Genomic DNA, 22,689 nt, shown 5'->3' on the forward strand with positions numbered 1-22,689 from the left:
AGGGCAGGGTGGTGAGTGCTCAGGGGCTTTGGTGCAATCATTGCTCGGCCTTCTTGGCCTGGCCCTCTCACTGCAGTCTGTGCATGTGGATGCACGTGCAGTGCTAGTCTGTGCCACGCAGCCCCAGAGCACCTCCAGGCTCCTGCTCACAGGCTCTAGGGAGGCCAGACACACTTCTGATTCTGGGGGGGGGGATGCCCTCCCACCACCAGACACCACTGGAAGGAGGCTGGGGACAAGGGCACATGCACGCCTGCACACAGACTCTGGAGCGCTGCACACACCACATGGGCATGCTTGCATGCTTTAGACACCACCTGATCCTGGGGACAGCGCTGTCAGGCACAAGTGTGTGTGCGGCCCCGATGGAAGCCAAGACTGCCCAAGGTTCCTCTTCCTCCCATGGAATCCCAGTGTGGCTGGACACTTCCTTTGCCTGCTGGTCTGTGGGATGGGGCAGGAGAAAGGGGGGTGGGAAGCATGGTCCTCTGGGTACCTCTGGGTCCCTGTGAGGCAGGGCCCGCTGTCCAGGCCATACATGGCCTTGCTCCCAGGATATCATCGTCCTCTGGGCCAAGGACTATTGCTCTCAGCTCACTGATGAGGGCAAGGCCTCAGGGACAATGTCTCCGGGGATGACTGACACCTCACTCTCTTTATTCTCCCCAACCAGACCAGCCATGACTGTGAGGTGATCACCACCAGGGGAACCAGCCACTTGACCGTGAGGAAGCCACTGGTGTTGGAGGGTCCATGAGGACCTTATGAGGGAGCATGTGGCCATCCTCCAGGATATTCATCAGGCACTGGTCCAGAAGGTCCACCACAATGCTCAATGGTGGGCCCAAATGTGTACCGAGATGGTGCGGCAGGGCCGCAACATCTGTGCCACTGTCCCAGTCCCTGTCCCTGCTCCTGTCCCTGCTCCAGGCACTCCTCCTCTGGCCATGCCTGCCTCTGCCCACATGCCATGCTTGACCCCACTCCAGCCCCCACTCCTGACTATCCCCCTGTTGTCCCTGAACCCCCCTCCTCCGAGGTCTCCAGACACAAGGGGGAACTTCTAGTTCCACCATGCACCACTTTTAGCCCTAGATCAGACCCCCTCCTCACTCCCATATCCAGGTTCTCAGCCCCCCTCCTCACCAGTTACTTTTTTGAAAAAAAAAAAATATTTTTAAAAACAAGACTGGAATTTTTATTGCATCTACAGGGAAGGTGGTAGGGAGGGGATTTTCTGGGGACGGCATAGAGGGGCAAGGCCCTGGGGAGAGTTACTGGGGTCCTTCAGAGAAACTCTCCCTAAGGATCTCCCAGATGCGAACCCCCACCTAAGGGGCCTGGTGGATGGCAGCTGTGTGCCGCTGCTTAAAGGCCCTTCCCACCTGGCTAGCCTCTGCCCCTCCCCCTACCTTGAAAGGAAGGTCTCCCTCTTGCTCTTCACAATGTAGTGGAGAACACAATAGGCTGCCCTGGAGATGTGCTCCCCCACATTGAGGTGGATCAGGAGGCACCTGAACCTCGCCTTCAAGTGGCCAAAGGTGCATTCGGCCTGGATGTGGGCCCTGCCCAGGCAGGCATTGAAACGGTCTCTGCTTGGGTGTATGTGGCCGGTGTAGGGCTTCATCAGCCATGGCACGAAGGGTAGGCTGCATCCCCCACAATGCACAGTGGCATCTCCATGTCCCTGAACCTGTAGTCATGCTGGGGGAAGAACGTGCCAGCCTCTAGCTTCTGGTAGAGGCTGGAGTTTCTGAACATGCGAGCGTCGTGCGCCTTCCCCAACCACCTGATGAAAATGGCCATGAACTGTCCGATGTTCTGGGGCCTGGATGGGGATGTGGGTTCCATCTATGGCCCCCCTGCAGTTGGGGAAGCCCAGGGTGGCAAAGCCGGCCACAATGAGTTCTAGGTCTCCCAGGTGGATGACCCTGCGTAGCAAGATGGGTTTATGCCCCTCACCATCTGCAGGAGGAGTCAAAGACACAAAACAGAGAGTCAAAGAGGGTGCCTCAGCCCTTGGGAGGTCCCTGAGTCATTTCTCACCTCCCCCCCCCCCACAAACACCCCAGGAACCACCCCCTATGAAGCCCGCTCCCCTCCCCACCTCCTCCAGAGACTGCAGCCCAAGAGTGCCTTACCTCCATGAGGATGGCCCCAACGGTGGACTTTCCCACGCTGAACTGGTTACCCATAGACCAGTAACTGTCTGGAGAGGCAAGCTTCCAGATAGTGATGGTGACCCACTTCTCCAGGAGGATGGTGGGTCGCATCTGGGTGATCCGTCGATGGAAGCCAGGGGCAAGCCAGGGACACAGCTCCATGAAGGTGACCTTCCTAATCCTGCAGCCACTGATGGTCATTCCACTGCTCCATCACCAGCCGATCCTACCAGTCAGAACTGGTGTCCTGCCTCCAGAACCTTCTTTCCACCATGGGGTGCAGCTGCAAGGGCCTTGCTCCTGCACACAGGCAGAGAGGGTCTTGAAGATAAGCTTGGAGTCAAGCTCATGCAGAGCCATGAAGTTTCTGCCTACACAAACTGCTGAAGAAACTGCAGCATGACTGTGTGGGGTCATCACACGCCTAGAGACAGCTCCAGCTCCATAGCAGGTAGTGCTGTGGTGTCCTGAAGCAGGGCAACCAGAGCATGTGCTGCAAATGCTTTGCTGTCCCTTGAATAGGTAGGCAAGCATGCAGAAGAAGCTGAGAAACAGCTGACCGGGGAAAGGGGGGGGGGTCCCTTTAAGCACGTGTCTTAAATAGCTCTTAGGCAAGAGCACCCAGAAGCAACTGCTGACTTAATGTCCTGCCTGAACTGGATCCGGGTGGCCTTAAATGTGAAAGAGTGTCCAATCATTGTGGACACTATCTTTCAAAATAGCACTTCACTATTTTGTTGCGCTTTTTGTGTGTAGATGCTCTCTTGTTGAAATAAGCTTTTCTAGAAGATCTCTCTCATTTCTAGAAAAGCTTAGTCTGAAAGAAGCTTGCAGTCTAGATGTAGCCCAAGAGGGGTAACTGGCCTTTTTTAGGCTAGATACTCTGTGAGTGAGTTTCACCTGCTTAAGTCAGTTTTTAAACCTATTTTAGTTCAACCAATGCAAAATATCATGCCGTCACTCTTATTCAATTTAGTAAAAACCAATTCCTAATTGATTTATAAACCAAAATAAGACTGGTTTAAAGTCAAAATAAGCACCCACCCAGACTTTTACACTAACTCTGTTTAAAATCACCACTTCAGTTAAATTGGTACAACCTGAGTAGATGAGGTCTAGAATTCTGATTTTAATCTCAGTTGCTTCCATTTGAAATTTAGCTCCCTTCTTCTTTCCAAGGGCACTGTTAGAATATACATTCTGAATTTATACTGCAACAACATGTGACCATAATGTTGTATGGTACTTTCCCACTAAGTCTCCAAAACTGATTGTTTTTTGTTTTTGTTTTTTTTAAGAACAGTATAATTTGAAAATGTCATTAAAATGATAGGCAAGGCATTTGCCTGCTTCATCCAGTCCAGTAATACATAACATGGGGACACTAAAATTGATCTCAGATGATCTAAAACTGGTAAGAAAACATGACTGCTTATTCATCATGCAGTAATAAGTAGTTTGTATTTACATTGTTGTTTTACATTACAGGATCTCAAACACATTAATAAATGTGGATAGTATCCAAGTTGTATAGCTAGAGAAACTGAAGGACAGAGCGTAATCTTCTTGTTCAAAATCTCGGGATAGCTGTGTTAGTCTGTAACTTTAGAAACAAGTAATCCTCTGCCATCTTGGGCTGTGTCTAGACTACAGGGTTTTTTCGAAAAAACTTCACCTGCATCTAGACTACAGCTGCGTTCTTTTTAAATTAAATCGAAAGAACACGGCTTTTCTTTCGACAGCGGTACTCCTCATTTCACGAGGAAGAACACCTTTTTTCGAAAGTGCTCTTTCAAAAAAAGGCGTTCTTGAATGCAAACAGGGCTTTTTCAAAAGAGAGCATCCAGACTGCATGGGTGCTCTCTTTCAAAAAAGCGGCTCACTTTTTTGAAAGAAGAGGTTGCAGTCTAGACGCTCTCTTTCGAAAGAGGCTTTTTCAAAAGATTCTTTCGAAAAAGCCTCTTTTGAAAGAGGCTTGTAGTCTAGATGTACCCTTGGAGATTAACAAAGACATATAGGTTCATGAGCTTTCGTGGGTAAAATCCACTGATGAACATAACTCACTATGACTATAAACAACAGATATATAACATGATGTATATTTTTATAAGTTCATGCTTGTGTGTATGCTGTGTTAAATAAAAGTCCCCCTAAGCCTTCCACAGTGCATTTGAAATTGTGTAAAGTAAATACAACTGAAATACTGTGTTTACACATGAGCCTATATATTTTTTGTTAGTCTCTGAGGGCATGTCTACACTGGGAAATTATTTCAAAATAATAAATAAATTTTGAAATAATAACTCCCAAAATAACTATTTCAAAATAGCACATCCACACTACAAGGCACTATCGAAATAGTGCAGAATTATTTTGAAATAGTGTATCCACGCTGATTGCAGCCGGCATTGCATGTAAAGCCCCCGGAAGCACTCTGGAGAGGGCACCAGGAGAGCAGTCATTTCCTGTAGCTGCTTCCTGAGGCTAGCTGCCGCTGCGGCTTTGCTCCCCGTGTCCCTGGTCTGCTGGGGGGGGGGGCGCAGCTAGTGTGCCCCCCCCAGCAGACCAGGCTTTTGTTGTGGACCCTGGGGCAGAGCAGCTGGGGCGCTGCCGGTTGGTCCTGCAGCGCCGCTCTGGGCACTATTGGACCAACCCGGCAGCACCCCAGTTGCTCTGCCCCAGGAGTCCTGATTCAGCCGCTGCTGGTCAGTTTCAGCAGCGGCTGAATCAGGATGCCTGGGGCAGAGCAGCTGGGGTGCTGCTGGGTTGGTCCAGTAGCGCCGAGGAGCGGTGCTACTGGAGCAACCCAGCAGCACCCCAGCTGCTCTGCCCTAGGCGTCCCCAAGTCAGCCGCTGCTGAAACTGACCAGCGCTGACTGCAGGAAGCCCGAGGCAGAGTTGCTCTGCCCCAGGCTTCCTGGAATCAGCCACTGATCAGTTTCAGCAGCAGCTGACTTGGGGACGCTTGTGGTTCTTAAGTTGAATCTGTATGTAAGTGAGAACTGGCGGTCAGTTTCAGCAGCGGCTGAATCTGGACGCCAGTTCCGACTTACATACAGATTCAACTTAAGAACAAACCTACAGTCCCTATCTTGTACGTAACCCGGGGACTGCCTGTATACAAATCTGGCATGAATCTATATTTATAAAGTTGCTTCCTTTTCCCCCCAATGCCTATCTTGGTTAACTGAAGAAACTTTCTGAAGAACGATTGCACCTTCAACCTATGTCATTAGACCTTCAGTCCATTCCCTTGAGAAGCCTGGGACTTTACTTCTATCCAAGCAGAGAATCTACCCAGATTTCCTTAATTCACAATTCTTCCCTTCAATGAAAACTTCTAGAATTTGAATCATATTACTTTTCTGGAACAGAAATCCTAACCTTATTGAAAGGGTCATGAGAGCTTGACTTGTTTCACCCAGCAAAATGAAGGTGGAGCAGTGATATGATTGCTCTCTTTAAATATATCAAGGAATTAAATACAAGGGAGAGTGAAGAGCTAAAGAACACTGGACACAAGTACAAATGGGAATAACTAAATAAAATGAATACATTTAGGCTGGAAATTAGAAACTTTCTAACCATCAGAGAAGTGAGAGCATGGACATGCCTCCTAAAAAGAGTTGTGAGGGCAAATAATTTAAGATGAAGTTTGGTATATTTGGTGCAGACCTTTAAAGCCCTGGGGGTCCCTTCTGGTTCATGTCTAATTTTCTTAAAAGCTCACTTTCAGATCTTCAGCCAGCCACCTGTAAGTAACACTGGACAATGAGGAACAGTGCTTCGAGGCAGTACTGAGAATTCTCTCTTGCAGATGCTTGTCTGCCTAGTTGTTGCTCACATGCTCAAGGTCAAATGGATCATCATATATGGGATGAAGAAGAATTTTTTCCCTATGTCAGATTGGCAGTGACTGAGATTTTTTTCACCTTCCTCGGCACCATGGCTCCCTTTGGGGATCATCTTGACAATTTTAAGTCATATTGTAAGTCTTGTTTATTAATAAAGGCCTTCCTCCCTCAGTAAAGGAGAACAGAATAATCAAATGTTTTCCTGAACAATCATCATCTAAGTGATCCTTCTTAGACATTACAACAGTTCTAACAAGTGAAGGTCAGAGTAGCTAAAATTAGATGTGCATGATGCCTGTATACGCCGATGATAATGACTGCATTAGAAAAACTTAAAAGATTTGTAGTGGCCTATTAGCTAGCCGGGATACAATATACAGCCACAGACATAGTCAACTAATTTTCACTGAGGTAATGAGAGAGATAATCACTACAAATGAAGCAAAAAACCTATTTTTTTCTTATTTGATTACCTGACAGCCTTGCCACATCTGAATCATTATGTGTTTCCATTTATCTATCTATATTTTTGTAAGTCTTGCATCACCACTGTATCTCCATACAATATGAAGTATACACATAGATATTTCTATCTTTCTCCCTTCTGTCCCCTCCCCATAGACAGTAGAGTCTGCAGTCCACTTGTTTTGCATAGATTTTTGTTTTGTCTTCCCTTTTCTTAAATAACGTGATGTTATTGAAGGGTGGATAAAAAGGTAGGCCAGAGAAGTAGGATTAGCATTTTACTGTGAACATGCTGATGTTCACGATTATCCTGATCTCTCTCATGAGCTCCATGGCTAATTGTCAGGAATTTCTTTTTCTTCCACATACAAGTCTCACTCTTGAGATTACCCCAGTAGGTTGTAGATTTTGTGGGAAGTCATGATCATACAAGTTGTATCTGATGCCAATCCTATAGAGGGCTTTGAAAATGAGATCTGAAACCTGGAATTTGACCTAGTATTTGTCTGAGACCCAGTTAAGAATGGAGCACAGAAAAGTTGTCTTTTCAGCACTTTGCACTACTGAACAGTTGGGATAGTGTGTCCTGAGCAATTTCACCTTTTCAAAATTGATATTTTCAGACTTAGGTACAAAGACCAACAATAATCATGTGTGGAAGCCACAAATGAGTAGATTACCATGCCTAATTCCAAATCTGACAGTTTCCCCGTCTTCTTTCCGGACATATAGAAAATATATTTGTGTAGCCACCACCGTCTGAGAATCCAGAAGAAATGAGGAGTGGAGATAAACACCAAGGCTGAAGACTACCTTAGTGATCTGAAAGCAGATAGCCTGAGAAGAGTTGCCAACTTCAGGGTGCAGAGAACTGAACTTCTTTGCCCCACTCTTACTCAGTTTCTTCCCAATACTCTACCAATTCTCCAAGCCCACTTCCTCCATCACTTGCTTCCCCCCCGCCCCACTCACTGTTTTTCACCAGGCTGGGCAGGGGATTCGAGTGTGAGAAGAGGTAAGAGCTTTGACTGGGCCAGAAATGAGTGATTCAGAGTTTGGGGCTGCAGGTTGGGGTAGGGGTTTGGAGGTGAAGGCTTCAACTAGGGGTGTGGGTTCTGGTGTGCGGCACAGGATTACAATGTGGGAAGAGAACAGGAGTCAGTTTGAGTGTGGGAGGGGCCTCAGGACTGAGCCAAGGGCTTGGGGTTCAGGCTCCGGGTGGTGCTTACTTCAGTTAGCTACTGGAAGCAGACAACATTTTTGTCCATCTCCTACATGGAGGTGCAACCAGGAGGCTGTGCATGCTGCCCCATCACGGGCATCACCCACACAGTTCCCATTGGCTGCGGAGCTGACACTTAGGGTGGAAGCCACCTGGAGAGCCCTGGTGGACATGCCTCTGCCCAGGAGTCTCAGAGATGTAATGTTTGCTTCCAGGACCCATACAGAGCCAAGGCAGGGAAGCAGCCAGCCTTAGCTCTGCTGTGTTGCAGACTGGATTTTAACAGCTTGGTCAAGCAGTGCAGACTGGAGCCACCATGATCCCTTTTTGGCCAGGCAGTCTGGTTGAAAACCAAATGCTTGGCAACCCTAATCCTAAGGAGAGAGTGATGCTAGAAAGACAGCATTCAAATTGCATCCCTCCCTTCAACAATGTTGTCTGAGTCTTTACTGAATTCACTTGACTGGTTTTCATCTAGCTTCTGAAATTAGTCAAAATATTAATGAATGGTCTGCATCTGAGGTAGAAATGGGTATCATGTCATTTGCACATTGGTGACATTTCAATTCATGCTGTTTCTCAGTCACCTCTAGTGGCTTCACAAAGATGTTTAAAGGAATGAGAGAGAGGACGGATCCTGGTGGAATTCCACAGGTGAGAACAGATAGTACTCTGTGTTGGGCGGGCGGGAGGGGGAAATGAAGTGTTGCTTCCTGATCTTAATTGGCAGGAAAAGTGTTGTGTATTGGTTGTGCATGTTGTTAGCGACGATCATGGGAAGATGCTCATTGCATAGCATATTTGCTTCACTCCTTTGGATGCTGTGCTGTAGAAAAGATCAAAGCTTTGTTTCACAGTAGAATAAAGAAAGAGGCTTTAAAAATCTATTTAAATAAGCCACGGTTTTTTGTTGTTTCAAGGTGTGGCAAAATATAGGCTCTGACCTCAGAGTTCATGCGGGTAGCTGGAAAGCACAAATAACACTGTGGGTATGTGGGAGCAGAGTTTCTCTGTATTTTGGGTGTTTCTCATCAATGGAAGGCATTTATATCACTTTAAAGAACTGCAGTGATTGTGATGTCATTTGTTTATTGAAGCCATTCCTACCCTGTGTCTGTTAATGTTGAAAGGAAATAGTAGAGAAATGTGACTACAAAGCAGTTTTTCAAGCACTCATTCAGGCTCCAGTTGCTAGGTGTTTCTGGTTCCCTGACAGGGTGTGTCCTCTGCTGTTTTTGGATGCCAGGAGGGACAGAAGAGAGAAATGAGACAGCAGGATCTTTTAAACTATTGTTCAGGTCCAATTGCTGCCTTTTTCTGGTTCCTTGGAAGGGATGTCCCTATCTTGGATCTTTTTCTGACCTGGTATTCCCTATCCCATGAAAGAGAAGAATCTGAGTATTTTAGGATACCAATCTTTTTGGTATCAAATACTTAAAAAAAAAAGAACATAAAATTTTAAAATTGAGATTTTTCTTAATTGTTGTAAGAGGGACCTTTTACATCAGTAAAATAATTTTATATCTGATATTGTTTTTTCTTCATCTCTTCTTCCTGCATGTATAGAAGATGTTTTTTCATCTAAAGAATATGCTTTGTGGCCATTTTTTCTTAATTTTGTACTTCTCTTACAGAGGAAGATCCTTAGGGTCCCAAGCTTAGATTATGAAAATATCCATTAATATACTTATTTTTAAAGACTATTTAGGTTGAGGATGTTGGTAGCCAAACTACCTCACCACTGCCAGTAGAGATGAGCATAACCTAGGAGCGAGGCAGTTTAATAGCTTTGGAAATTTAAGCTATGCTGAAGCAAGCTGAAATGTGTTATATGCAGCAAATGCCTGGTTTGATTATAAACGATAAATAAGATATTTCTTCCTTATGTAACCCCCCTTCCCTCTCGCAGGTTATTGGGGAGCAGGTCACGCTCACAGGTGTGCCTGGGCGCCTGATGTTTTAACCCAAAAGAGGTCCTGAGCACCCCAGTGGTGATGGTGTTTAGTTGGGGAAAGTCCTATCCACCCCCTTGCTGCAGTCCCTTGCTTGTAAAATGGTGGAGCCTCCACCTGGCTGGCCTGGTACACACTCACTGGTGTGCCTTGAGAGCCTCCAGGAACATACTCATTCCAACATAAATCTGGATCTAATTCCAGAACAACTACAAATCATATACATCTAATAGAACACTTTAAAATAAACCATCTTTACTTAACTTAAATAAACAGGGATTAACAGATTTAGCAATGAATAGCATTAACAAAACACATAACAATAACTGAAGCTTATATAGCTAACATTTGTACTACCAGTGACCCCACCCCAGAGTGTGCACACCCCTGGACTCACAGTCCCAGACACATGCTTGCGTTGGCGCGCTGATGTTGCAGCTGTAGTGGAGATTCGGTCCAGGTTAGACAGCAGCTCTGTCCCAGGCAGCACTTTTTCAACAAGGCCCAGAAACTTACTGCCTCATGCTGTGCCTATCGGAAGCAGCCTGCTAACTCCCAGTTCCAACAGGCATCTAGTCCTGGCCTGTAGCTGCATCCAACAGCCCCTGAACTGGATCAATGTCTTTGGCAGCAGCCTGGCTCCCCCTTCGGTTCCAAACTGCAAGGCAGAGTCCCAGACTGCTAGGCCTCCTTTCTTCAAGCACATGGAAAGAGCAGACCTCTCCCACACAAGACTCCTTCCTTCCTGTTTTTCCCAAGGGCTCATGGGAATTGTAGTCTGGATTGTAGCACACAGGGTCTTTTCAGAATAAAACAGAGGCCCCTTTAGTAAGGGGACTACACTTATGACTGATCTTTGCCTCCCACTAGCCAGCTCCTAAAAGACGTGTGCCATTTTGCCTGCCTCATCCATCAAATGGGTACTGATTGTAGTGAAAAAAAAAATACAAGAGGGGATCCAGAGCTTGACTCAGGTTCTAAAGAATAGCCCCTTTCAAACTCCCAAAGAATTTCAGCATCATATCTGTGCATCACACCTGCTTGGCATGGTACCAAGGATTCTCTTTTCTAAGCAAGAAAGATGAAGGATTAGTTATCTTCTACATTGTTACACAGAGATTTGGAGGAGGAAGGCCAAGATTTTATTGGAAGTAGCTAAACCACACTATGGAATTTTAAAATAATTCACCTATGCAAAAATTACATAATGGTCCTGAAAATGCTAGTAACAGGGATCAGAAAATATAGCTGTACTAAAGAAATTTATGCTTGATATTTCAGCTGAATATTTACTAAAATCTTCAATTTTTATTGAGCCTTTGACTATCAGCTGTCAATATAATTGAAAAACACACACATATATTTTAGTTCTCAAATTATCTAGATCCACCTATCCAGGTTGTAATTTTAGCATTATGGGAAGGGCAAGAGAGTTGCCCACATTAAAGATGTCTGCCTAAAAAAACCCTTCTTATTAAACAGCATAGTATCCTGACTGCCTCCAGACACTTATGCCTGTGCTTAACTCTACTCATATAAGCAATGCCGATGAAATCACTAACTATGCACATGCTTAAAGTTAACCACATGTATAGCCACATGCAGGATCAAGGCCTGAGACAGATCTACTTTTTTACCGGTCTTCACAGATTCCTCTTAAAAGTGAGAGTAATCAAGGTAAACAAATCCCTGAATATACCCAACTTTTGTGGCTTTCCTAAGTATCTTGGTTGTCTGTCTTGCAGGATGACAATCATCATCATTCTATGCAGTAAAAATGCTAATAGAATTGTGAAGAGAATACCTTTTAAGCCTGAAATTTTCTATTAAAGTCCTCTTTTTTTAGATGGTAATTTTGTGGCTCTACTGGGTATTTTATTATTGCTTTGTATGAATAGCTTTCTAAGCTTTAGTATTTTTAGTTCCGCATGTTGCCCCTCTCTGGTCTATCATCCTTACAATTTTTCTGGCGGTGACATTTCCATGCGTTTCCCCCACTGAGCTGTATAGTTTTCCAGGGTTAAAAAATAAACAAAACAAAACAAAGGAGTGGTACCTTTAAAGTGTTCTGCCTTGCAATTGGCTGAAGGTAGTGTTTCTGATAACTATCTTCAAGCAGCAGTATGGGGTTTAATTCATTTAGACACTTTAAGAGAGGAAAAATGAGTTCTCCTGTAGAGGAAGAGGAAACAAATAATGTAATTTATGTTTAGTTTTCATTTTTCCTATTTATGGTACAAGACTCCAGATGGAAGTTAACAGGGAAAAAAGACCTCATAAGTCACTCTTTGTCTCACTTTTCAAAAGTGGGCAGGGGAGAAAAGCCAATGCACAACAATTAGGTGTCTTTTTATGACTGCAGGAAGGAGAAGTTTCTCGGTATAGCCTAACAAATGGAGAGGACAGAATGCTACAACACAATTGGCCATAGTTTTTGTTACATGTTATGCAAATTCTTACATTTAGAGACTAATATTTACCTGAGCGACTGACATGAATGTAATCTCTCTTCCCTGAAATTGACACCTAGAAGAAAACTAGCAGGTTCTAGAAAATGTTCTTATACCTTTCATAAAAGGCAAGAGATTATTGATTAAATTACTGGCTAAATTTCTTGATTGATAGTGGATCATATGATCCTAGTTTGAAGTTAAGTTTAGTAGAGTTAATCTGAGTAGCTCTTGGTCTTTGTAAGATTTTACTAGCTACTCTGCTAAAGAATTTTGTTAATTTTTTCTATATTTCTTATATAACCAGAAATGTGTATACTTTCAACAGATCTCAAACATCTAGAAATTATTTCATATATCCTAAAGAGAGCAACCTTACAATAGAAGTAAAATAAAACATTAATAGAGCTCATTAACTACTCAAACTTACAGCTAAGTGTAGTTTTCTTTTTTTTAAAAAAAAAAAGCCAGCCCAGTGTTTATAACTAAATTCCATAATACTGTTATAACAAACTTGTTTATCTTTAAGGCTACATCTACACAGCACCCTAAACTCAAAATAAGATATGCAATTTGCACTATGCAATTGCGTATCTTATTTTGAAACTATTTCAAAATAGCTTATTTTGGAATTTGGCACGTCTACACGGGCAAATTTCAAAATAACATACTATTTTGAGCCATCCCTTATCCCTTGTGCAATGAGGTTTACATAGATGGTGAAATAGTGCACCCGATATTTCAAAAAATATTTTGAAATAATGGGCACTTGTGTAGATACAGGGTAGCTATTTCAGGATACCTCTGGTATCCCGAAATAGCTATGCAGTGTAGATGTATCCTAAGTTTTCATTTATTTTATGGGAATTTAAAGGCCAGATTACATGCCCTTACTCACCCTGAATAACAATTTATGCCATGGATCATTCCATTCAAATCAATAGGCCTACATATAGCGTAAGATACTGCTCCATATATGTAAGTGTGGCAGATTTTGGCCTTTTCTGTCTGTGGTTACAGTGTGTCTGAAAGTGTAACTTCATATTTCTTGAAGGCAAGGCACACCAGGAGGCCTTTGTTTCTGTATCAGCCTTCTTGTTCATATCCTGAAGTTCCGCTTCCATTCATATAACAGTGTCTTGCAAGGATAATAGTGTTGCAACAATTAACTCTTCATCAGTGATTACAATATTAGCATATTTCTGGAATCCTCTGTGGGATTGTAAAAAGAAGGCTGCCTGCTGCATGCAGTTATGACGACGGGAAGTTTATCTTGAATAGTGTTTTCACTTTCAACTGCATTTTTATACATAGTTAGACTGAACCCATTTCCAGAGCTTAAATCCTGACTACTATGCTCCAGAAACCACACTGACAAACGCAATTAAAAAAAAAGGGGGGGGGGGGACTTCATTGGTGCTACAGAGCTTTAACAGTATACCTCCTACTCAAGCAACAGCTTGTGGAGGTGTCCTCATCAAAACTTTCATTTAAATAGACTGTAAGTGTAAATCAATTCCAAGTCTTCCAGTGACAATGAGAGCATTATGTTAATGCTTTGAATTAGTATTAATGTTTGACTTCAGCTGGTACAAGATAGTGTATAATTTCTCCACAACAGTTGTTCCAAAACTATTTCTGTTGTGAGCTATGGCAGTATAAGTCAGGCCAAAACACTACTGCTATCACTCAATATTTGAAAATCTGAACTATATTTGCAAAGCCTTTGCAATGTGACTAGGACAATATGGGGTTTATCTGAATCCCCAAACAATAGCTGACATTTTTTTCTGACTTTCAAAAATAAAGTCCAGCAATCAATATAGGATTTCTGTCAATTGCAAATCTAGGGAATGTTGAGAATTAAGTCCTGCCTTCCAATTGGTTACTGGACTGTCCCAACATTTAGGGGGAAAAAACAGAACCGCAAAAAGAGAACTGTTTACCTGGCAATGGGCAGAGCATCTTTTCAACACAATAAGCAAATTACTTTATATTTGTTACAGTTTTATCACCATTTATATGAAGAGTAATGACCGGCAGTGAATTTCAGTGGCCAGGGGCAGATGACCGTTTTGCGGGGCCCAGGGCAGCATAATCTTGCGGGGCCCCCCTTTGCCACGGCGCATGCGCGGTGGCGCCACGGCGCATGCGCGGGGCTTTTTGAAGTGCGGGGCCCGGGGTGGCCGCCCCGCTCGCCCTGTCCTATATCCGCCCCTGTCAGTGGCCCAATCCAAAGCCCACGGAGCTCAATCAACTTTGGAGACTTTTACTGATCACCTGGATGAAGGCTGTCAGCTTCAGTTAGGCACTTCACTCTTCCAAATGCTTACTTTGCTGCCATGAAACATTTACTTATTATGGTATTTGCACTGAGAATTGGATATTTAGAACAGTTTCCCATTGAATGAGCACCAGTTCTGCTTTAGTATCCATTTATGGCACTTACAATCTAAACTTAATTTACTATGGGTCTATATAATTGTAAAGATGCATGGAATTGAGTAATCTGTTTCATTAGTGTAAAAACAATATATTCCATAACTGTACCGGAGCAACTTCTACTCTTCATCAGCTCCTATTTGATTTGGATTATGGTTACCCATAGAAATATAGGGCTAGAAGGGATTTAAAGACAAGATTTAATAAACCTAAACCATCTTGGACAGATGTTTGTCTAACCTGTTCCTAAAAACCTCCAATAATGGGGATTCTACAACCTCCTCAAGGTAACCTTTCCTACTGCTAACCTATCCTTATAGTTAGAAAGCCTTTTCTTAACATCTAACCAAAATCTTCCTTGCTATAAATTAAGCCAATTTACTTTTTGTTCTACAGCCAGTGGCCATGGAGAACAAATGATCACTGACTTCTTTACCACAACCTTTTACATATTTGAAGACTGGTATGTCCATCACTTCTATTGATGAATTACAGGTTCACAATGAGATAACACTGCCCTACAGCCAAAACATGGCCCTACAGCCATTCTGAAATAAATGTAGTCAAACTTTACTAATTCTGGGTCACTGAGAACGAAAATGATGCTTAAAATTGTTGATTGGCTCTGCTTTTCAAGATATGCTATTGGGTCAGTATATACGACCCTTGACTTGCGAATGGTGGAGGATAAGTGAGTTATAAAGGGAAGGGATCTCAATTTAAACCAGAAATGACTAAAATACAGCTTTGACTGGATCTATGACTGGGTTTGGACAGTACTTGCTTTTTAGGCAAAACAATGAACGATGCAATCTGAAGCTGGTATTGCGTCATACATGATATGAATTGCATCATGTTATTCCTAGAAGTCATGGATGTTTTGCTGCATAATGGCAATGCTTTGCCATCAATTCCAGTTGGTCATGCAGTCCATGTGAAGGAAACCTATGACAACATGAAACAACTTTTGACGTGCATAAACTATGACCAACATCAGTGGCAGCTTTGTGATGATTTGAAGGTTGTTGCTCTCTTGCTTGGTCTGCAGACTGGATACACAAAGTACTGCTGTTTTCTCTGGGAATGGGATAGTCGTGCGAAGAGATTCCCACTACATCAAGATAGATTGGCCACTCCGACAGTCATTGGAGCCTGGGAGGAAAAGTGTTCAGCATCCACCACTTGTTGAATCAAGGAAGATTTTGTTACCACCCTTACACATCAAGCTGGGTCTGATGAAGAACTTTGTCAAGGCCATGGACAAAACACAAGCAGCTTTCAAATACCTCCGTGGAAAATTTCCAAGGTTAAGTGAAGCTAAGATAAAGGAAGGTGACTTTGTTGGTCCTCAGATTCGTGAACTTCTTAGAGATGATGAATTTGACCATGCATTACATGGCAAGGAAAAGACGGCATGGAAAGCCTTCCAGTTAGTGGCAATAAATTTTCTCAGAAACAACAAGGCAGACAACTACAGGTTGTTGGTGGAAAACCTCCTCAAGGCATACAAAAGCCTTGGTTGCAACATGTCACTAAAAATACATTTTTTTGCACTCTCATCTAGATTTTTTTCCACCGAACTGTGGAGCAGTGAGCGACGAGCACAGCGAGAGATTTCACCAGGACATCGCAACAATGGAGAAACACTATCAGGGCAAATGGAGCCCATCAATGCTTGCAGACTATTGCTGGAAAGTGACAAGATATGCTCCATTTAATGAATATAAGAGACAAGCCAAGAAGCGCCAAGTAGACACTGAATAGGACTAAACTATGTACATAATAGTTTTTTGCCTTTTGTTTCATAATAAATTTTATTTATATAACACTTTTGCTGATTTTTAAAGTGTTACATAAACAGGACAGGTGAAATATTATCATGTAAAGCAACCATAAACACATGGAAAGACCTAGGGTTACAATTTATGATTAAAACTCTACTATCTACACAATATACATAGACGTAAAATGTAAAAACTTAAATATCTTGGAAACAGTAGCCATTCAGTTGTTTTAATTGAATTCAGCACATCAAAATACATAATAAATAGCACATTTTATCTCTGAAGCAGATGACTTCTAAAAAATTGTAGACCAGTATAATTAAAGGAGAGGATCACATGTGGTGTCTCTAAATAGGAAAACCGTTGAAAATCACTTGGTCAGCACTGCCACCAGATGAAATGGGTATGGGCCTGCCCATTAAAGCCAATTACAATTTTCCCAGTGATTTGAATGGGCTTTGAGCCAACCCGTTACAAGTATCAATCCCACTCAGTGTGGGATTTTCTAAAGCACTCAGTATTGGCCTAATTTTGCTCCACAGAAGGCAAGGGGAGTTTTACTTACATTGCAAAGTCTTCAGGGTAGTCGGTCTTCAGTGCCTGGCATAATGAAGCCACAGTTTTTAAGTGCTCCTGCAGTACAAATAAATAACAATGAGAACAGAGACAGGCCAGCGCTGAGCACTTCAGAAAATTTCACCCTCTAAAAGGAAAGAGTTAATGTTATTTTACATAAGTGACATGAAAATAAATTGTACAAACTGATTTACATTTGGTTATAAAATTTTACTTCTTGAGATATTATGAATGTCTTTTCATATTGTAAGTGAAAACTTGTAAGTTTTGAATAAGTGGAAAAATAACTGAATAACTTTGATAAAAATACAAAATAATGTGTAACAAAAAGCATTTTATGCCATTGCAAAACTATTCTCTAGTCACTCAAAAGCAATGCCTGAGAAGGAAAAAGCAAAAGCATCGATCTCAAGGTGATGACTGAAAGCAATCCAGGAAGATTTTAATAGGATAGTTTTAAAAAATGACATTACATCATGTTGGAAAAGAAATCTCTGGGAATAGCTTCAGTCAGAGTTGGCAACCCTACTTGTAGTGTTTCTCATCAGCTATGATTGGCCTTTCCTCTCTAACTGGGGTCCTTGCAAATGTCATCTACACCTTTGTCAATTTCAAGCAAAATGATTTCATTTCACTCTAGTGACTATCTGTAAGCTCTAGCTAGTGCCTACTTTGAGCTGCGGGAGACAGAAAAGGCATATACATTAACATCTGTGCTCAAATCTCTGTATTGGATTTCTGTTCATGTCAAGGTATAATTCAAATAATTTGTGATGCTCTTAAAAGCCCTGAATGGCCAACAGCTCAATTAGCTGAGACACCAGCTTTTGCTCTAGTCCCCATTGTGACCATTATATTTATCTCAGATGATCTTGTTATCAGTTCCTAGGAGAAAACATACCACAACCATAAACAGGGCTCCCACAACAAAAGGCCTTGCCTTTGGGAATTTTCCTTTTTGTGATTTTCAGGAAATATACAAGATATTTAGGGATAGGCACTGAGTTTACTGTGAAAAATGCTTCATTCCCTAATTTATGAGGCAGTAGAAGGTAATTAGTACACAACTTTACATTTCATTGTTTATAAATTATGTGGTATAAAAGTCCATTATCCAAGAAATGGAGGGAGATGAAGGTAAGGTCTGTGAATGAGAACTGTAACTCAACTGAAGCACATTAGCAATGTAGATAGGTAATTAAATTGCTTCTCTTAATCAGGGAAAGGCTGGTGGAGATATGAGTGTCTCCACCTATTCTGTAGTAAATGTATAAAATGCTCTCTAATGAGAATGAAGTTTATGAGGGGAAACATATTTCCTTTTTGTGGTATATTGTGACAGGAATGTCAAGTGATGAGAATTCATTAGCAATGCATATCTAACAAATCAGATTCTTTTGTGGTTTATTTTGGATGGAGGTACTTTTTAGGGGAAAAAACCCTCTAACCATGGGGGAAAAAAGCATGCATGTATGATCAGTTCACTGAAATATGTAAGAAAAACCTCAGACATGTTTTATATACATGCTTTCAGCTTGTCTACCTTCAAATGATACATAAAACTGATGTCATTATTGTGGTGTGCTGTGGATGGTTGGTAACAGGAATATTTCTCAGTACATCCGAAGTATGACATTTTAAATAATTTAATTCTTAAGGATAGAAATGGTTGTCATATTCTGATGTTCAACATTGGGAAACTGATATAGGTTCACTCTACTGTTCCTGGAAATAATAGAATACTATTGAATCATGTGAAATTCATTCTAGGTTTGCAACTGCAGCTGTAAATAAAGATTACAAGTCATACAGTGACAGGTTCTCTTGAGACTAGTATCTCTAATCGCATGTCGTCTTTACTAAACTGCTTGGCTGGAAAGGCAAGGATGATAGGACCTTTTTTGTATATTAGAGTTAAATTATGGTTTCAGAGTGTTTGATCTCCTTCTATTGCTTTGAGATCTGTAACTGTCTATGGTGGATTAAACATGTGTTAGGGCTGATCAACATTATTTCTTTTTCTTTGGTCAAAAATATCCATTTTTCAAAATTTTAATGCAAAAAAATGGTTTCAGATTTTTTTTTTCAAAAATCCCCTGGAAAATTAAGAATTTAGGTCTCCCCCTTCCCCCATCAGTTTTTTCCCCCATTGCCTTTTAAAAGAGAGGAAGAAAAGTGATAGAAGGGGTGACATGAAAAAAGAATTGCAGCAGGGAGGAAGTGTATAATAGAGGAAAGGAAAACTTATAAAAAAGCAAGTAAATAAAAATTGCTTCTTGTCAAAATCTCTGGAATGAAAATCACTTGAAACCTCCAAAATGAAATGTTTATTTTTCTACTAACAATATTTATTTAGCTCTGTTGCTTTATAAAGTTTGAAAGGGACTTGTAATCATATAAGACCAAGTGCAGAACACTGCGTTGCAAGTCTAAGGATGCGTCTAGACAGTAGCGCTATTTTGGGATACTTCTGATATCCCAAAACAGTGTTTTCTGCGTCTTGAAGGAGCTCCTGTTATTTCAAAATAACGGGCATGCTATTCCAATGTCCCTGTAAACCTTGTTCCACGAGGCTTAAGGGACGTTTTGGAACAGCTCTCTATTTTGAAATTAACTTGAAATAAGCTACGCATTTTAAAGACTAACAAAATGGTTTAATAGGTGATGAGCTTTTGTGCGCCAGGGTCTGGCCCATGAAAGCTCATCACCTATTAAACCATCTTGGTAGTCTTTAAAGTGCTACATAGTTTTTCCTTTTGTTTTAGCAAGATCAGGCTAACATGGCTACCTCTCTATTACTAAGCTACACATTGTGTATCTCAAATTGCGTAGCTTATTTCAAGCTAAGGGTGCAGTGTGGATGCTCCCTTTAAGACTCCTTAGTCTGAAAACAGGGATGTCCAATCTTGCCATACTATGGCTACATGGCAAGTGAAGGCATGATAGTAACAAAGGGGGGCACATCCATGCTCACTTTAATTTACCTAGCCTGACTAACATTAATAATGTAAATGTGCTTGCTATTCCATGCTGAAACTATGCTTCGCCACCTTCCTAGTGAAGTAGTGTGACGGCACATTGGGGAGCCCCCAACCCTGCACCCCCATCCGTAGCCAGATGTGTCTCTCAGATGTGGCTCTGGGTTCTGGCCCAGGGCCCTATGGGGCAGCCCAGAGTGGGCTTATGAGGGTAGATTCCTGCCCCCACTGGAATGCAGGCCACTCCCTGGGCCATTTCCCTAATCACTCCCCAGGTACCTCCTCCCTGGTGTCTAGGAACAGCCCTGTTAGCTGGTTGTCCTCCTGAGTTCATCTCCTCCACACCTCTCCTTCCTTCATTCAAGCTTGCCGGAAGGAGAGGCTTTTTATGGTGCATCCATCAGCCTTAACTGGCAACAGGTGTCCTAATTAGCTTTCCCTCAAGCTAATGCCACATTGCCTTCAGGTGTTGTAGTGGCTGGGCCTAAGTCTCTGGCAGCCTATTCAGGGAACATAAAACCACATATCCAGCTCTCCGTATTTCTGCCTTCCACAAGGCTTTTGCAGCCCCCTGCTCTCAGGCTGCCATACTATCTACTGAAACCAGTGATCTAGCCAGCATTCTATCCACCTTATAGTCCATTCATCCAATCCATATTTCTTTAATTAGCTGGCAAGAACACTGTGGTAGACTGTATCAAAAGCTTTGCTAAAGTCAAGGTATATCATATTCATGGCTTTCCCCATATCCACCGAGCCAGTTATGTCATCATAGAGAACAGTTAGGTTGGTCAGGCATGACCTACCCTTCATGAATCCATGTTGACTGTTTCTGATCACCTTGCTCTCCTCCAATGGATTCCTTGGCTGCTCTATGATTTTTCCATTAATTGAGGTGAGGTTGACCAATTTGTAGTTCCCCAGATTCTCCTTTTTCCCTTTTTAAAAGATGGACACCACATTTGCCTTTTTCCAATTCCCTGGGACCACCCCAATTACCACGAGTTTTCAAAGATAACGGCCAATGGCTCTGCAATCACATCAGCCAACACTTTCAGCACCGGCAGATGCATTAGATCTGGCCCCATGGAACTGTGCATGTCCAGCATTTTTAAACAGTTTTTAACATGTTCTTTCACTACTGAGAGTTGCTCACCTCGTGTCCGTACTGGTCTGCCCAGTACAGCAGTCTGGGAGCTGACCGCGTCTGTGAAGACAGAGGCAAAAACAAACACATAACCAAAAAGGAACTGAGTATTTCAGTTTTTTCCACATAACCTGTTATTAGGTTGCCTTCCCCAGTGAATAAGGGTTCCACACTTTCCCTGACCTTCTTCTTGTAACATACCTGTAGAAGCCCTTCTGGTTATCTTTCACATCCCTTGTTAGCTACAGTTCCCATTGCACTTCAGCTTCCTTGATTACACCCTGGCATGCTCAAGAAATATTTTTATGCTCTTTCCTAGTCATCTGTCTAAGTTTCCACTTCTGGTAAGCTCCCTTTTTGTATTTAAGCTCACAGAAGTTACCTCTGTTAAGTCAAGCTGGTTGCCTGCCATATTTGCTATTTTTTCTGCATATTGGAATGCTTTATCCTGCACCCTCAATAAGACTTCTTTAAAATACAGCCAAAAATCCTGGATTCCTTTCCCCCTTATATTAGTCTCTCAGGGGATCCTGCTCATTAGTTCTCTGAGGAAGTCCATGTCTGTTTTCTGAAGTCCAGGATCTGTATTCTGTAGCTCTCCTTTCTTCTTTTTAAATCAGGATTCTGAACTCAACCATCTCATGGTCATTACTGCCCAGGTTGCTACCAACTTCTACCTCCCCTTTCAATTCTTCCCTGTTTGTGAGCAGCAGGTCAAGAGAAGCATGACTCCTGGTTGGTTCCTCCAGCTCTTGCACCAGGAAGTTGTCTCCAACACTTTCTAAAAACTTCCTGGATTGTCTGTGCACTGCTGTATTCCTCTCCCAGCAGATGTCAGAGTGACTGACATCCCCCAAGAGAACCCTAGCCTGTGATCTGGAACATTCTGTTAGTTGTCCAAAGAAAGCCTCATCTACCTCATCTTCTTGCTCTGCTGGTATATAGCCGATGTCCACCAGGACATCACCCTTGTTGCTCTTGCTTCTAATCTTAACCCAAAGAATCTCAATGTATCTTCTCCAGTATCATAGTGGAGCTTTGAGCAATCATACTCTTATATACAGTGCAACTCCTCCACCTTTTCTCTTCCATCTCTCCTCCTTGAAGAGTTTATACCCTTCCATGACAATGCTCCAATCATGTGAGTTACCCCACCAAGTCTGTTATTCCAACCACATCTTAGTTCCTTGACAGTGCCAGGACTTCCAATTCTTCCTGCTTGTTTTCCAGGCTTCTTGCGCCCATGTACAGGCACCTAAGATAACTAGTCAGTTGCCCTACTATCTCGGTATGAACCAGGAAACCTCCCCTCTTGCACTCTTCTCCTTGTGTTTCCTCCCTCTATCCCACTTCTTCCCACTAACTCAAGGCTTAGGTCATCATCCTCCAAAGACCATAGTTTAAAGCCCCCCTCTCTAGGCTAGCAAGCCTGCCTGTGAAGTTGCTCACCCCTCTCTTTGTTTGGTGGATCCATCTCTTCCTAATAATCCCTCTTCCTGGAACAAGATACCAGGAAGCCCTCTCTCTGACACCAACTGTGGTACTATACATTTATTGCCACAGTTCAATGGTCCCTACCTGGGCCTTTTTCTTCAATGGCGAGGATGAATGAAAACACGAATTGCATCTCAAACTCCTTTATCCTTCTTCCCAGAAC

The 22,689-nt window shown here is 42.6% G+C and overlaps 1 long non-coding RNA gene across 1 annotated transcript; it reads right to left on the reverse strand.

Moving 5' to 3' along the window:
* Positions 1-996: 996 nt before the first annotated feature.
* LOC106733044 (uncharacterized) lies at positions 997-10,366 on the reverse strand. The gene is made up of 3 exons (XR_001369290.3): positions 10,053-10,366; positions 2,142-2,462; positions 997-1,965 (listed from the first exon to the last, which is right to left on the reverse strand). It is a non-coding gene; the product is annotated as an uncharacterized LOC106733044 (long non-coding RNA).
* Positions 10,367-22,689: the final 12,323 nt, after the last annotated feature.

This window comes from Pelodiscus sinensis, chromosome 2 (assembly GCF_049634645.1).
Source record: "Pelodiscus sinensis isolate JC-2024 chromosome 2, ASM4963464v1, whole genome shotgun sequence".
In the NCBI taxonomy this organism is placed as follows: Eukaryota; Metazoa; Chordata; order Testudines; family Trionychidae; genus Pelodiscus; species Pelodiscus sinensis.